Source organism: Bactrocera oleae, chromosome 6, assembly GCF_042242935.1.
Source record: "Bactrocera oleae isolate idBacOlea1 chromosome 6, idBacOlea1, whole genome shotgun sequence".
NCBI classification, from domain to species: domain Eukaryota; kingdom Metazoa; phylum Arthropoda; class Insecta; order Diptera; family Tephritidae; genus Bactrocera; species Bactrocera oleae.
In genome coordinates, this window is record NC_091540.1 from 28,707,730 (window position 1) to 28,724,401 (window position 16,672).

The window sequence follows — 16,672 nt, forward strand, 5'->3', positions numbered from 1 at the left end:
CAGACGTTGGTCGACGACTAGGTCCTGTGCGACCGCGAGATCCTTTTGGCCAAGAGTGGATCGCAGGAGGTCGGGGGAACTTCTCGCCCTGAGCAAAGTGCATCTAGCTGCTATTGTAGGAGTTCTCACTGGACACTGTCCAATGGGCACTCATGCGGTACGGCTTGGTGTACTACCCGATGCCAGTTGCCAAAGTTGTATGGAGGAGGGCGAGGTGGAATCATCCCAGCACTTTCTCCTCCAATGTCCGGCATTCGCTAGGCTGCGATTGAAATATCTCGGCAATCACACGTTTGGCGGTCCTGAATACCTATCCGTAATGGATATTGGCCGTCTTAACAAGTTTGTAGTCAGCACAAGACGTCTTGTCGACTTGTAAGGGTCTTTTGATCCGGACTATAGGAGTCGTAGGTATCACAACGGTCTGGCGTCTTAAGCTGTCCAAGTGGGATCCCTTCTGGGATCGACCTCCTAACCTAACCTAACCTAACCACACAAAAGAAATAAAAATGCCCCTGTTACCAAATGTATAACAAAATTTATTAACGATATTATAAACTTTACTAGCTTTTACCCGCGGCTTCGCTCGCATCGAATCCATCAAATAAATAACTGATATCATTATAGTAGATATGGATCCATATAAAGAATATATTTTATTGCTTGGCTGGGATTACTAAATGCAATGAATTTTCAAATTTTAAAATATACTTTATTGAATCAATACAACAAAGATATATTTCATTATAACGAAATTACATAATTTAGAAATGGAACAATTTAAAATAAGCAATATAGATGATTAATCCAGTATATTTTTATAAACTATATTATACGTTTTTCCGTTTGGTGCAAATATGTGTAAATTCCGGGCATTAGATATACGCGAACAGGCTACATATAGTTGACCATGTGAAAAGCATGACTTTTCTAAATGCACTCCTGCCACTTTTAATGTTTGCCCTTGTGCTTTGTTTATAGTTACGGCAAGGCTAAGCTTGACAGGAAACTGAACTCTTTCAAATTTGAATAGAAGGTCAGTGGGAATAATTGGAATCCGAGGTATGATCACACTTTTTCCTTTACCAACACCTGTTAATATAGTAGCGCCAAGTATGTTCTGTCCCAATTTCGTTATCCGAAGTCGTGTTCCATTACATAGCAGAGGAGCATTTAAATTTCGCATAAGCATTACTGGTACATTTAGTTTCAATTTAAGCTTATGTGATGGTACACCCGACAGTTCAAATGAATTTAAAAACTCAACAGGATATGATGTGCTTAATTCTGTATCCATAATTGTATCCATTGACAAATATTCCACCATTTCCCCTTTCACCTCTTTCAATATGTCCTTATTTATCATACATCATTTTTTGTTGCTAATATTGCTCTTGCGCACAGCCACTGGGTACTACTCAAATTTTGTTGCAATTCTGGAAAAACATTGGCAATGAGATCCACATCATTTTCTTCTAAATTACAAAATTCTCTTGTAAGTGATATATAACCTTCAGCATCAACATCTAAACAACCATTTCCAATTTTTAACAACATTTCAGCATAAAGTCCCGAATCCACGTCATTATGAAGATACACTCTCATATTCGTTTTGAGACTGAGTTTTTCAACTCTCGACCATAAGCTTGATGATTTTAAGCATGCTTGAATTTCATCTGCTGGTGTTCCCCTCTATATAACCGGAAGAGTTTGTCGAAAATCACCAGCCAGTAAAACTACCATTCCTCCCATTATATCCGTACTATCTCGCAGGTCCTAAAGAGTTCTGTTTAAAGCTTCTATAGCCTTTTTGTGAGACATTGTACATTCATCCCACACTAAAAGCTTACATTCTCGCAGCATCCTACCTCGAGAACTATTTTTACTGAAATTACAGTTGGGTGAATCTTCCTGTGCAAGATTTAATGGTAATTTCAAAACGGAATGTGCCGTACGGCCGCCGTTTAAAAGCGTTGCTGCAATACCCGAAGAAGCTACTGCAACTGCTATTTGTCTGTTTTTTCTGATGTACATTAATAATAAGTTGAGCAAAAACGTTTTTCCTGTTCATCCTGGTGCATCGAGAAAGAAGACTCCACCTTTGCCGGATTCTATTCTATATAAAAGTTGACGGGAACCAAAACGGCAACTTCATTGACCATTGGTGCATTATAACGCCTCTCATGTTCACCACGTGGAGTTCGATCAGCATGAATGACAACTTTGTAATTATCTGAAGGCCAGTTGTCTATCGCACTTTTAAAAATCTTCACCAAATCATTCTGACTGTGTAACATTCGTTGAATTTTTAATAATGTTTCTCTTTCTACTCCATCTATATACTGGCAACGATGATTTACTTCATTTTGCTCATCACCCATAAAATACACCTTCAAAAATTTATGCTGATCATTATTTCCTGGAAATAGTGATCCAATTTGATGATATATTTGCTCTTGTACAGTAAAGGTTGGTGAAAATCCTGGCATTCTTATCACTTTATCAACTCCGAAGGATGTCATTTTAAAGCAAGAATTATACTTCCTTATTTTACTTAGAAATCGTTTTGACTCATCTGTGACACTAAACAATAAAGTTTTTAAAGGTGCTTCTGGTTCACCAAGTAATGGAAGTGAAACTTTACCAGTGCTGCAGCACATTCCAGCATTTTCATCTTTCCATTTAAAAGCATCACAATACTGACATTTTTTATCCATTGAGCCAAAATCAATTAAGGGATGATTAGAATACTCAACTAAAGGATCATATTGAAAACCAGTACCAATAAATACAGACCAATTCTTAGTTATTAAATTACGACGACGCGTGGTTCTTACTTCTGCATCATTAATTCTTTTTGCCTGCAATTGTTCTTGCGTTTCCGTTGCTCTTCTAGCTTCCTGCTGCTTAGCTTGTCTTTTCGAACGTACTCGTGCCTGATGAGAAGTTTCAGCTGCTCTCAAAACATGTTGTCGATCTGCTTGCTGTTGCCTTCTCAGCTCTGCTTGAACTTCACATTCTTTATTTCGTGTAACTTTAGCCTTACGCACCGGCGTAGAATTTCTTGACAGCGCCGATTTCCGCTTTCGAGGCATTTTTATATTTAATAAGAGTAACTAATAATATTTGTGTTATTTCTGATTTACGTTTTTTATACATTTATGTTTTTTTCATTTTTAATTTTTTCGACAAAAAATCATTTCTGCCAAACTTTTTTTTTTCAATTTCAAAATTTTCAAAATTATTTTCCAAACATATATAATCTTCCAAAATAATTTTTTTAATAATTCGTAACAAATTTATAAATTTTGTAATAAAAAGTATCCTAAGTTCATTCTGACACCTCTAAGAGTATATGTACAAAATTTCATGATGATCTGTTAAGTAGTTTTTGCGTGAAAGCTTAACAAACAAACGGACTTTCGCATATATAATATTAGTATAGATAATGCTTATTTTCTCACCTAAGCTTGAACATTTATTTGTCTATTTCGAAGGTCGATGCCGAAAAACGGATTGAACGAAGCCGTATCGTTGTCGATCAAAAAGGTATATACTTGTAGTGCCGGATTGCTGTTGTCATCGAAAAATGTTGACTTGGTTCTTGGTGGTTGAATCGAATTGTCGCGCGCGGTTGAATCGATCGCTTTCGTATTGAAGTGTAAAAACGTGTTGAAGTGTAAAAACGTGGTGACCTCCTTTTTGTTGCTTGGTGGTATGGGGTGTCGTCGTTTGGTGACATCTTGCTGAGTGTGGTGGTGTTCTCGGGTGGGGTGTGTATTTGTAGGGTGCGCCAGTTTTTACCGGGTGTGTACATGTAGAGGGAGGCTTAAATCCTGGGCACCCTAGGCGAATATATTGCCTAGTTTTAAACATATTTACTAAAATGGTATATGTATGTACTTCGGCATACTGCTTTTGAAGTAATCGAGCGCGCGGGGGGTCACATGGTGATGGAATAATGTTATATCCATATTGACCTGTGGGGGATCTCACTGAGATTTGCAACCTTTACAAGTGTTTCCCATAAACTACCCATATAAAGAGCGCTTTTATAGTTGCGATAAGTGCGACCTTTGCTTGTTGTAAGTCTAGGTGCGATACTGTATATTTAAATTGTTATGTACATAATTATGAATAAGAGGGGTATCGATTTTTCGACTTTCTTCGGACAATTTTGTTATATGTTATGTTAAGTGCGTATGCAAAAATTTGGCAAGTAGTAGCGTGCCATTTAAGAGCACTCAAGAGCCATCGTGCGGGGTCGAAAAGTTACATATTTGTGTTTTTAAACCTGATCTTGTCAGAAGCGACTCTGACTTTGTTTTGACTATCAACTCGTGGAGTGTTGGAACATTGTGAGTTTAGTGGTAGTCGTATAACGTACCTGCCATTATTTGATCTAGTAATTGTGGCTTTGTAAAAGTCTTCACAATACTGATCTTTTGAGGTTGTAATTGATATGGGGGGTGGTAGTGTTTTTAACTCCCGAAATTTCCTTAGTTGTGAAATAAGGTGAATTTTCATCAACTGGAGTGATTATGGTGGTAACGTTCCGTAACTAATCCACTTAAGATCCAACCAACAATAGGATTAGGGCTAGAAGAGTGGTTGAAATTGTTTCAACACCTTCAAGTATTATTTGCGGTATAAGGTCGCTGCCTATTATAATATCTATTTGAGCGGGGGTGTTGCAGTTAGGATCTGCTAGCTTTAGGTGTGAAACCTTTTGCTAATGCTTGCTATTTATGTGATAGCTTGGAAGTATGTTACAAAGTTGCGGTAGGACAGCTTCTGCTACAATTCGCTTATCCGCTTGAGGTGTAATGGGGAAGATTTTGTTTGAGTTTTGGACTACTCTTCCGCCCATTCCCGTAATTTCAAAATATGATTGATTTGTTGGCAGTTTTAGCCCATTTTGTGCCTTAGACGCTATGAAGTTCGTTGTGATCCCTGGTATCTAAGTCTCTAAGTTTGTAGAGTTCTCCTCGATGTTCGATGGAGATGACTGCTGTGGGTAGTAATACCCTACTTTGAATTTCGCTGTGTAGTGTTTGTGTTTTTAATGCCTATTTTCTTTTGCAGATAAATCCGTGGTTCTTTTCTTATAAGCGCTGCTTTGGGGTGTACTGGGATATGAGCCCATTGAGTGGTGTCCTTTATGACAATAGAAGCAATTGAATTTGCTTTTACAATTTTTATATGTATGCGCATGTGACAAGCAATTTGTACAAAGTCTTTTTGATCTGACAAAATTATTTCGTTCGTTAACTTTTAAGTTTTTAAACTTCTCGCAAGATTGTAGTTTATGCTCTCTTGTGCATCGTTCGCATGACGTATGTTTATTCTGTTCGGATGTGAACGATTGCGTTTTGTAAAAGCTTCTGTTTAATTTTTCAATTTTTGTTTTAATTAGTATTTTATCTACTCTTTCAGCGATTCTGGGTAGTTAGGAAACCTTTCATTTGTTGCCACTTTGGGCATTTTCTTCGCGATGAGACCGATTGCTCCCACAAACGTAACGATTTTTCTGGTAATGCTGCGGTGCATATATTCACCAGAATAGGGTTCCAATTGTCGGTGGGAATATTTTGTGTCAATAGAACCGACAAACAATTTGAAACAGTGGATAGTAGTTTAACAAATTCTTCACTTGTTCATTTTTGTATTTTAGGCAAATTTATTAATATCGTTACTTGTTTATCGACCAATATTTCGTTTCATATCTAGATTTTAGAGCTTCCCAAGCCAAATTGAAATTGTCGTCATTAAGTACGAACTGTTTTACTATTGCGCCTGCTTGACCTTTTCTTTTGTATCGAAGGTGATACAATTTTTGCGCTTTTGATAGTTTAGGATGGTTGATGTAAACGGTTGCAAACATGTCCCGAAAGGACGGCCATTCTTTATAACCTCCCAAAAATGTTTTTGTGTCACATGCGGATACCTCGAGGTTAATGCCTGAACTTGCCTCTTGACTTTGTACTTGTGGCAGCTCTACTCTGCGATATGGAGTAGGTGCAATAGCTTTTATTGGATTTAATTGATCGGATATCATAGCTTTTGTAGCTTCATATTCGTCTAAGAAATTTTCGTATATTGCGTAAGCCGATGATTTAAAATTTTGTGGTAGATCTCCATCGTCAGAATCCACTATAGCGTCATGAGCCGCTTGGAGACGAGTCCAAAAATTGTCAAGATTTGGTTTTTTTATTTCTAAAAACGATTCAGTGTTGTCTTGAATCGGTAAAGAAGAAAAGCGAGTGCAGTATCGTATTAGACTTTCAGTCTCAGAACTGAAAAATCTTTGCCATTTGCAACCTGTCCTGCGGGGTATCTCTCTGAAGTATGTTGAAATATTTGTCAAAACGAATTAAATTTTTCTCAGTGTATATCTGATTTATGTATATGAAGCGATAAATGATAATTGTTACCAAATACTCTTTTAGGTGAATAAAGCTTTGATATTTCGGATTATATTTTAAAAACGTGTTTTCAGTGTTATTAATACATTTTTGTATTTACTTATCCCGATTTTAAATAATATTTTCTTAATTGTTTTATTAAGGACCGCATTTTTATTTTAACAATACTTTTTATGTCCTTATGTTGACGAATTTAGGTACACCCTAATACACGACGTATATATTTATGAGCTCGTTGAAGAGATCAATGCACTTGGTACATATGTATGTAAGTATGCACGAAATATGTGAGCATGTAATCTTTTATGTTTTGTATGCAATCCTGCTTGCTTATGTTTTAACAAGAATAAGGGGTATTGCTAGAAATGTGCCAATGTGGACTTTGAATATGCAATATGCAATTGTATACGAACAAATATGTGTGAGTACATATAATAATTAAAAGATGAAATGAACACGCTCTCTTTGATTTTCCTCAAGGGACGTTTACGGAGGATGTATGTATGTATATTATCATACATCTGTCGCCAATTTTGTTCCTCCTCTCTTTTCGGTTTTGTCTGTTGTTTGTATTTGTAGCCTTCTCACAACTCAATATTGCGTTATATGACGACTCAGCAATAAAATGGAAATTGTTGAGTGTCATCTAACAACACTTAAAAAATACACAAAGTAAATGAATAAGTAGTTCATTTAAGCATCGCGCAACCACGCTTAACTGTGAAGCACGTTCACCCAAACCAGAGTACCCACTGTTTCGCCAGGGTTAGGAAATGCCTGCCGAAAACGCGTATCAATATCACCAATCAACCATCTGAAGGCCTCGGTCACTACATACTTCGTGAATCATGCGCTGCAAATAGCAAAGCAATACAACCTAGACGAGGCAAGAAAATGTAAGTATTATTTCCAACCTTAAATCACAAAATAAGGCAACCTACCTTGGAATCACCATTGAGAAAAATATCACTTGATTTCCTCTGTAATTATATTTAATAAATGCTTTAGAAAAAACATAAAATTCAAGAACCTGCTTTCTTTATAAACGCCTTTTGAATCTATAAAACAAAGTAATATAATATAAATTTTACCGAGCATATCAAAACACGCGCTTACCTCAAAATTTGTTTACAAATATTGCCGGCCATTGTTGATGGAAAATGGTAAATCTATATGTGCGTCTCATTTTTTAGCATTCATGCATGATCAATGTTGCTACTCTTACAGCAGAGTTTTTCATTTAAAAGGTTAGTGGGATAAGAAGTGAAATTTTACGAGTGTGGTAGTGAATTGGTTACCACCGTGTTGTAGGGTATTTAAATAATTTTTTTTATTATGTGGTACATTAAATCAGCCGAGTTTTGAACTATCAAAAATAAATGAAGTAAATTAAATTTTTTAACTGGTAATCAATAAATAAATTTTTTATAATTTCCAACTGTGAATTTATACAACGAGGCATTACACAGCGCTACTGTGGTGGCCAATGGCTAAATCACGTACGAGTAAGGTCGTCCCCACCCACACTGCAAAAAGAAAATCCGCTTCCGCTGTGTCGCCAGTGGTCGAAATTCGACCAAAAGAAAATTCAATTGAAGAATTTGAACAAAATCTAAACAAAGTTGTAGAAAAAAAACAACTTCATCAAATTCACCAATTTGTAGTATTAATTACATTTCGTGTTCTATTCAATTGCATAGTTTCTCTATTGTTTTGTTTTTAAAAATTTTTAAGGCACCAAAATAAAATGATCGCTGATAATTCAATTTTCGATAAAAGTTGCAAGCAATTAAGTTCATGCAAAGAAAACGGGAAAAAATTCTATTACTTCCTGCTTGTATTTCGTTATTGTTGTTGATCTAATCAATCACCCAACTAAATAAAATTGACCTTGAAAACATTTTTTCAAAAAATTAACTATCACACAATGCTCTTAAAATTAATCAAAAAATTTCTAACTACCCAAAATAAAACGAATAATATCAAAGGTTAATTCCACTTCAATGTGTGTTTATTTTTCACAAACAATAAAAATGTAATTTTAACAAAGATCAGTGTGCTACACACAAAGTACAACAATGCGCTTGCAGTTGTGCACTTCTACACGTATTCTCCTTTCCAACGGTATAAATTTTATCCAGTCTAATTATATACAGATAAAATAAAAATAAACAAAATATATATGTAAACGTTATTCTTTAAACTTAAAAACGCAATTAATCAAAACAAGAATATTAGTTGAATTTATGGAAACGCATACAGAATGGCTGTTAATGAGAAGTGGAAGGAGCTAGCCACATTGCTGAATGCTGAAGGGCCACTCCTGAAGGAACGTTAGGGATGGAAAAAAGTAAGTGGTATTTGATTGAATATAAAATGAATGAATTTGAAGATGTATGTTTATGTTAATTATTAAGATATGGTATATGTTAAAAAGGCGTTATGTGCAAACAATTTGGAGTCTAGAGCAACATGGAGTGGACCCTTCAATAAGCATATATAATATTAACAAATAGCGACGAATGTGTTTTTAAGATTTGTGGAATTTTCGCGGCCGTTGAGGGCATTCAAGATTCTCATGAAAAAAATTACCACAACATTCCATGTGGATTAGTGAGTGCCAGCAAAAAATTATGAATAAAAGCACAGAGTTTAGAGGGGAAAAAGGCATAACATCAGAATGGAGCAGTTACAACAAGAAAAAGTTAAAATAAAAACGAGAATGCTTAAAAATGAATTATCAAAATAAATACACTCCAGTTACTTATGCACAAACAATTTGTATGTATTTTACTTAAATTTATGCTTTTTGTAATAGCAAATTTCTTACAACGGAATCTCTTAAATGTTTACCAATATTATTTAAACTGTTGCTTTCCTTATTCACAACTATTTCCTCGTCAATTGTATCGGCTTCTAACCCCATTTATGGTTCAAAATCATCTATTTTATAACATTTACATATTATTTGTTATGTAGGGCACAACATACATATGTACATGTAGCGTTTACGGCAAGGTAGGATTTAAACAAAGAAAACGACTTTTTATAACTCCTATAACGCGCTCTACGATGTTTTTGCGTGTTGCTGGTTGAATCTGCGTTCTAGTGAACCTGGGTCGGGATTTCCAAATGGAGTAAGTAAGAATAATTCTATACTATGACCAGAATATTCTAGTAGCCAAGTCCCCCGATTACCAGCTTCATACTGCGAAAGGTATTATTAAAATATATTTAATTTCAAAATTTGAACCAACGAATTCTTTTTATTTGTTTTGTCAAACTGTCAGAAAGGAATCATAATCCCATGAGAGAACTCCTCATCGCGACCTCGAAGCTGCATGCATGTGCGCAAAAAGATCATGCAAAACTTAAAAACTTAGAAAAACAAACAAGTGAGAAATTTTGCCCAAGGAAAGGAAAAATAAAACACCAACTGACGAATCCTGGTATAAAACCCAAAAGAAAAAATGGTATAAAACCCAAAAGAAAAAATAAGATCTTAAGCAGTTGAGCAAAAATCTCTCGTGATTAAGGAAGATAGCCTAAGAAAAGGTCTTCGTCGAGCTAAGAAGTGCACAAACAGGAAGTACTCATGAATACCTAGATGAAATAGATAGGTATTAGGAGACCAGGAGTATGTAAGAACTTTGACTGTTGTGGAAACGTTAGAAATTCGAGACTAGGACGAAATCACGCCGAAGGGAGACATAGTCGAGGCCATCCCTTCGTAAAATTAATAGGGCAAATAAGTATCCCAGTACAACAAGCGAGGCTATTGTTAAGCGACCAAATATTATATTATGACTGGTTGGCTAGTATGCAGAATACGAGAAAAGCAAGTTTAAAAAAAAGGGGAAAGCTAAGTTCGGATTCACCGGGGAAATACCTTTAGGTGTTAAAAAATTTTGAGAAAGAATTCAGCATTCGTTTTCCGATGAAATCGTGAATGGATTATATTAAAATTTGGTATTTTATTAATTTATATATATGTATATAGGTCATAGACTCACTTAAGTTTATTGCTATATTTTACTTCGCGTCAGCTTAAATTATATTAAAATCCCCCATTTTATCTATTTTTGGCATTAGTACATATTGTGACAAACATGGATTACAGAACAAAATCGAATCGACAATAAATTGCCAGAAGCAACTAGACAGCGAATTCGTAGATGCAGAATGTTCTAGTGGTGAACTTTTGTTAAAGATCAACTATATAAGGGCTGCCGGAATGTGCAGAGCAATTGAGATATAAGTAAGAAGTAGTAAGCTCGGATAATCAGTAATAAATAATTAAGTTATTGGAGTTAGATATAAATATAAGTGTATAGCCATTAAATTCGAACTTTTATTTAACAACCCAGTGTTCGAACTCAAGAGAGAGATAAAAGGTAGACGATTTATCGAGAAATCCGTTACAATATTATTAACAGAATAAGTAAGGAAGGGCTAAGTTCGGATGTAACCGAACATTTTATACTCTCGCAAAGTCAAATGGTATACTCGTTTGAGATTTCTTTGTGGATTGACAGATATTTTCGGTAGAAGGTCAACTATAGGCACTGGGGTCCACATATTTAGTACTTAGGGGTTTGAACAGTTTTGGTTCGATTTAGACAATTTTTGGCCGCAAGGTGGCATACTTTAATTGCATTATTCACGCAAAGTTTTACCCCGATATAATCATTGTTACCTGATTTGCATAGTGGAAAGTGAAAGAATCAGATGGAATTAAAAATAGTGTTACATGGGAAGTAAGCGTGGTTGTAGTCCGATTTCGCCCATTTTCGCACTATGACATAGAAACATGAAAAGAACGTTATGCACCGAATTTGGTTGAAATCGGTTGAGCAGATCTCAAGATATGGGTTTTCACCTAAAATGGGGCTGTGCCACGCCCACTGACTAATTTTGAACGCAGTTCCTATAAAGCCAATTTATACCATCTCAGAGATAAAATTTAATGTCTCTGGCGTGTTTAGTGCTTGATTTATCGCGCTTTTAGTAGTTTTTAACAGTACCGTTATATGGGGAGTGGGCGGAGTTGCCACCCGATTTCAACTATTTTCACACCGTCAATAGAAATGCTAAAAACATTTGCTTCTAGTGAATTTTGTTATTATAGCAATAGCGGTTTAGGAGATATGCACATTAAACCTATTAGAGGCGGGACCACGCCCACTTTTTAAAAAAAAGTTTTAACTGCAGATGCCCCTCCCTAATGTGATCCTGTGTACCAAATAACAGTCTTGTATCTTATTGCGGAGCTTAGTTATGGCAAGTTATTTGTTTTTGATTAATGGCGTTTTGTGGGCGTGGCAGTGGTCCGATTACGCCCATCTGCAATACCAACCGTCTCACGGTACCAAGAAACATGTCTACCAAGTTTCATAAAGATATCTCAATTTTTACTCAAGTTAGAGCTTGTACGGACGGACGGACGGACGGACAGACAGTCACCCGGATTTCAACTCGTCTCTTCATCCTGATCATTTATATATACATAACCCTATATCTAACTCGATTAGTTTTAGGTGATACAAACAACCGTTAGGTGAACAAAACTATTATACTCTGTAGCAACAGGTTGCGAGAGTATAAAAAGATGCTCTCTGAGTTTCATTAAGGTACCTCAAATTCCATCGCCAATATATAAGGAGTAAAAACAACCGGATGTTTCAAAATACTGTTATTATTTATATGGGGGCTGGGGCAATCTTTCTACCGATGCACCGTTATTAAAAAATCACGCTCTTTCAATATTATTACGATAACACATATTTTGGCCGATATATGCGGAATAAAGTCAGCCGGAAGTTCGAAAATCTTTGTATTAGGTATATGGGGTTAAGGGAAGTATTGACATGATTCAAAAAATTTTTAGCATAAAGACATACTATTATCAAGAGGTTTTCTACTTTCGGTAAAAAATCAGCCATTGGCACTGGGGTGACATCTTCGGTATTTATACGGTTTGAACCCTCAAAACTGATTTTTAGTCTTAATATGGCATACCTTAAAAGTACTATTTGTGTTATCCTGACATATTCATTGGTTCTTGTTTTATATACCGGAAGTGACAGAATCAGATTGAGTTGAAAATTGTTATATTAGGGATATATACGTGGTAGTGGTACGATTTCGCTCATTTTAGCACTGTATCTAAGGTAGAACAGAATAATGTTACCTACTGAATTTGGTTGATATTGCTCGAGATATGTTATTTCACCTAAAGGTGGGCCGTCCAATTTTGATACCGGCTCCTATACACACCTCTAGTACCATCCCGGAAGTAAAATTTAATGCCTCTGACATAATTAGTTTTTGATATTTCGCACTTTTAGTAGTTTTGAACAAGCCCGTTTTATGGGGAGTGATCGGTTTTATCATCCGATTACATCTGTTTTCACACTGTCGTAAGAGGTGTCGAATGGATTTGTCGTGTGCAAATTTGGGTGATATAGGAGATATTATACATTGCTGAGTTATGGCACTTTATATGTTTTCGATTAATAGCGTTTTGTGGGCGTGGCAGTGGTGATTTCGTCCATATAAAATACCGAACTTCGTAATGTACCAAGGAATATTTGTACCAACTTTCATCAAAATATTTAAATTTTTCCTTGAATTACAGCTTGCACGGACAGACAGAAAGTTAAACGGATCAAACTCGTATCATCATCGTGATCATTTATATATACAAAACTGTATTTCTATCTCGATCAGTTTAAGGTGATACAAACAACCGTTAGATGAACAAAACTATTATACTCTGTAGCAACATGTTGCAAGAGTATAAAAAACTGATACCGATATTTTAAACAGTAAATGTTCCATGAAATACGGAGAAATTGGATATTGTTCGAAGGACAGTCATAAAGAACAAATTTGAGTCTTATGTAAAACCGAGGAAAGAGCGAGCAGAAATCACCAAATTGACAGCAGAGGATGTCCTATTTACGTAAAGGTCTACAAAAAAGTAAAGCAAGGAAAATACTACCCAGAATATTTAAACCAAACCGTGTACGCAAAGAAAATACATGTCGTAATTATCTGTGAGCAATACAAAATTTCGAACTCTACTACATGGGTGTCTGATAATAAAAAAAAAGTGTTTTTGGGCAAGGGGCGACAAAATGATGCGAGTCACACCACTGACGAATAAATCCTTCTATACGAGAGTAAAAATATTTAGAATATACATTTATAGCTGTTACTTACCATCAAGTCTTTCGCAGCCTGCTTTTGGAAAGATTGTTGATAAATTGTAGGAGTAGGCCCTAGAACAGGGAAGCAGAAGCACAAATCAGCGAGAGCATGATTTACTCAAAGCCTTTTGTCTACTTGATATTTTAGGAACACTTTTGTAAATAAAGGTCCTTGTTCTATTATATATAATACGAATGACAGAGCGGCGGGTGTGTGATATGAAAGAATATGCAAATCAACAAGAAAAACTAGTACCACAAGTTCTCAAAGCCTGCGAATCCCTCTTAATTCGAAAAAAACCAAAACTTCAAACGAAAGCCAGCTTATTGGTGGAGCAGCGATATCGAACAACTCAGAAGCGCTTGCAATAAAGCGAGGCGACAGTACCAGCGGTGGACCATGAAAGACTTCGGAAATCGTCAAAACCAAACAAAAAGAACTGAAAAAGGCTACAAAAAAATTAAAGCGCCCTACTTCAAAGAACTTTGCGAGAACATATTCTGATCATGGCCAATGTTTGAGGTCCTTCAGCACAAGTGCCGACCCGTCCAACTCTCTCTAAAATGTAGTTAAAACAGTTTTTCCTGTACAAGTGCGGGAATAAGAGATATTACCCAGCGAAAATTTGGAGCATAATAAGTATATCAATGGTTACTAACACAGCAGTCAGAAATGCCGCTGCACGTTTCGGCAATGCTAAAAGCAACAGAGCCTAATGTCATCCCAAATCGGGTTCTGAAGATCGCAATACGCATTACAGAGGTCTACACAAAATTTTTAATTGATGGTGTTTAGTGTTGGTGTTGTTTTAGATGGTGTAATCTTAATGTAGAAATCAATACGGGCTTCGCAGGAAGCGTGAACATGGATACAAGTTGGGACCCTGTTATGGAATATACTCCATAACGGAATATACCGCCTCCCTCTGTCGAAAGAAGCGAAAATTATAGGATATGCGGATGAAATTGCTGCGGAAATAGTAGCAAAATAGTTGCATCAAATAGAAAACATGTGTGCAGTCACTTCACCAGCGGGACAGAAAACCGTAGCAGTACTGATTACGAGCCGAAGAATAATGAGAGACCAATACTCTGAAGGTTGATTGAGGTACAAAACGCATATGAAAAAAAGCTGTGAAAAAGCTTATCGAGTAATTTCGGTCTTACCGCGAAATATGGCCATTATAGGTTGTCAAAATTAAAAAGAGATGTTACTTTTGACAAAAACTAGCCAAGCTATTATCCTATGTGTGAAAAATGTATAAGACCCGGCACTAACATATGAAGTTTACGTATAGCTGGTAAATTCGCTGTTCAGGCTAACATGCTTTTTGCGCAGTTTCGCATGAAGCTGTTAGTATCACATCTGGTATAATTGCACCAGATATCATGTCGCTTGAGTTGAAAAGAGTGTGGTTCAAGAGTACTCGTACGAACATTTACGAATAATGGCAAAATAGTCTAAACGAATGGCAGGATCATTGGGATACAACTGAGTCCAAGCAAAGCAGAGCTAATATCATAATTGGCTCGGACGCGAACTCAAGACACACCGTCTGGATGAGCTCGGATATATGCGCTGGAGGTGAGTAGCTTTTCGGTTTTATTGGATGCGAAGACCTTTTTATCTGGAACAGGGAAGATCTAGGCATCAAGGGAAAGTGCACATTTGATATCTAATTGGAAAAAATTTCAATGACCATTTCTTTTATGTGGTTGTTGCTTGGTTAAAGCGCTAGAAAAACCACACTTTGTAAGCAGCTGCAATGTTGGAGCTTTCCATCTACTCTAGCATCAGACTATCAGTATACTGCCGTGTCATTCAAGCGGAAATGGCTGTTATCAAGGTAGCTGTAGATGTACTGCACCTATAGCGAACTGTCATACTTGAGCTTGAGCTCGCTGGCAGTACGTTTACGACTTGTCAAGAAATGCTTGACATCTTTATCAATAGTATCATATACTTTGTTATGCAACTTGTTTGAGTGCCGGGTCTCAGCGGAATCGCTCACTAGATTAGGCACCCTGACCCCAAATTTATCATATTGGCAACGAATCGCTGTCCTCTTACACTCTAGCGTTGGATCTGTGTCTTCAGGCCAAAGTGGAACGAGTGAGGTCCTTTGAACTACTTTCGCTTAGCAAGGTTCAGTTCGCCGGCATGGTAAGCATTCTGATTGTAAACTGTTCAATAGGCTCACATGGAGTGAGGTTACATATCTTGTCCTACGAATAAATTACCAAAGCTGTATGAAAGAAACCGAGGTGGAATCATCTAAACACTTCTTCTCAACTGTTCAGCTTTTGCAACGCTGAGTTCAAAACATCTCGGTAGACACACTTTCGAGGAATCTCACGAAATTGCTGGGATTTAACCGACTTAAAAAATGTATAATATACTCAAAGCGCTTCTTGGATTTATAAAGGCCTGGTGATCCATATCTAGGACTTTTGGAGTAAAACAAAAGACTTGCGTTTTCAAAGCTATGTAAGTGGGATTCTGCGTTACATTTGGTACGAGGATCAGTCCTAAAATAGCGCATTGATACTAAACGTATTAAAACCTAAGTGCCACAATCTAAGTTTTCATCAAAAATACCAGAGAATTGGTGAGATATATTACTGAAATTCAGAAAACATAATATATCTATAATATTCTGCTGTTGTGTAAAAAATTAGTAAAATCGGTTCAATATTTCCTCCAACATCAATATACCCAATACAAAGATTTTTGAGCAATCAACTAGTGGTATCGGTTTTTGTGCCTGCTAATTGTGCACAGGACTGCATTTGTCTACATCTTGAACACAGCGTATGTCGGTGGCTAAATGACCTGCGGGCTTCATGGTCTGAAAAAGTCCTAACGATCATCAGACTTGGGGTTTTACATTTACTTTCCTAACAGACATCTGACCTGGGATTTTACACAGATTATGTTTAAAACTAAAGTTTGAATTTGGTGAACAGTGTTCACTGAACGCTTGTGTCGAGGTATTCGGTTACCTGAGTATGAAACCCTGGCAATCCTCGGAGTAC

General features: G+C 36.5%; 1 long non-coding RNA gene across 1 annotated transcript; it reads left to right on the top strand.

Annotated features, from left to right (window-relative positions):
* Nucleotides 1-3,566: 3,566 nt before the first annotated feature.
* Nucleotides 3,567-9,203, top strand: LOC118680198 (uncharacterized). The gene is made up of 2 exons (XR_004975699.2): nucleotides 3,567-8,775; nucleotides 8,843-9,203. It is a non-coding gene; the product is annotated as an uncharacterized lncRNA (long non-coding RNA).
* The last annotated feature ends 7,469 nt before the right edge of the window (nucleotides 9,204-16,672 follow it).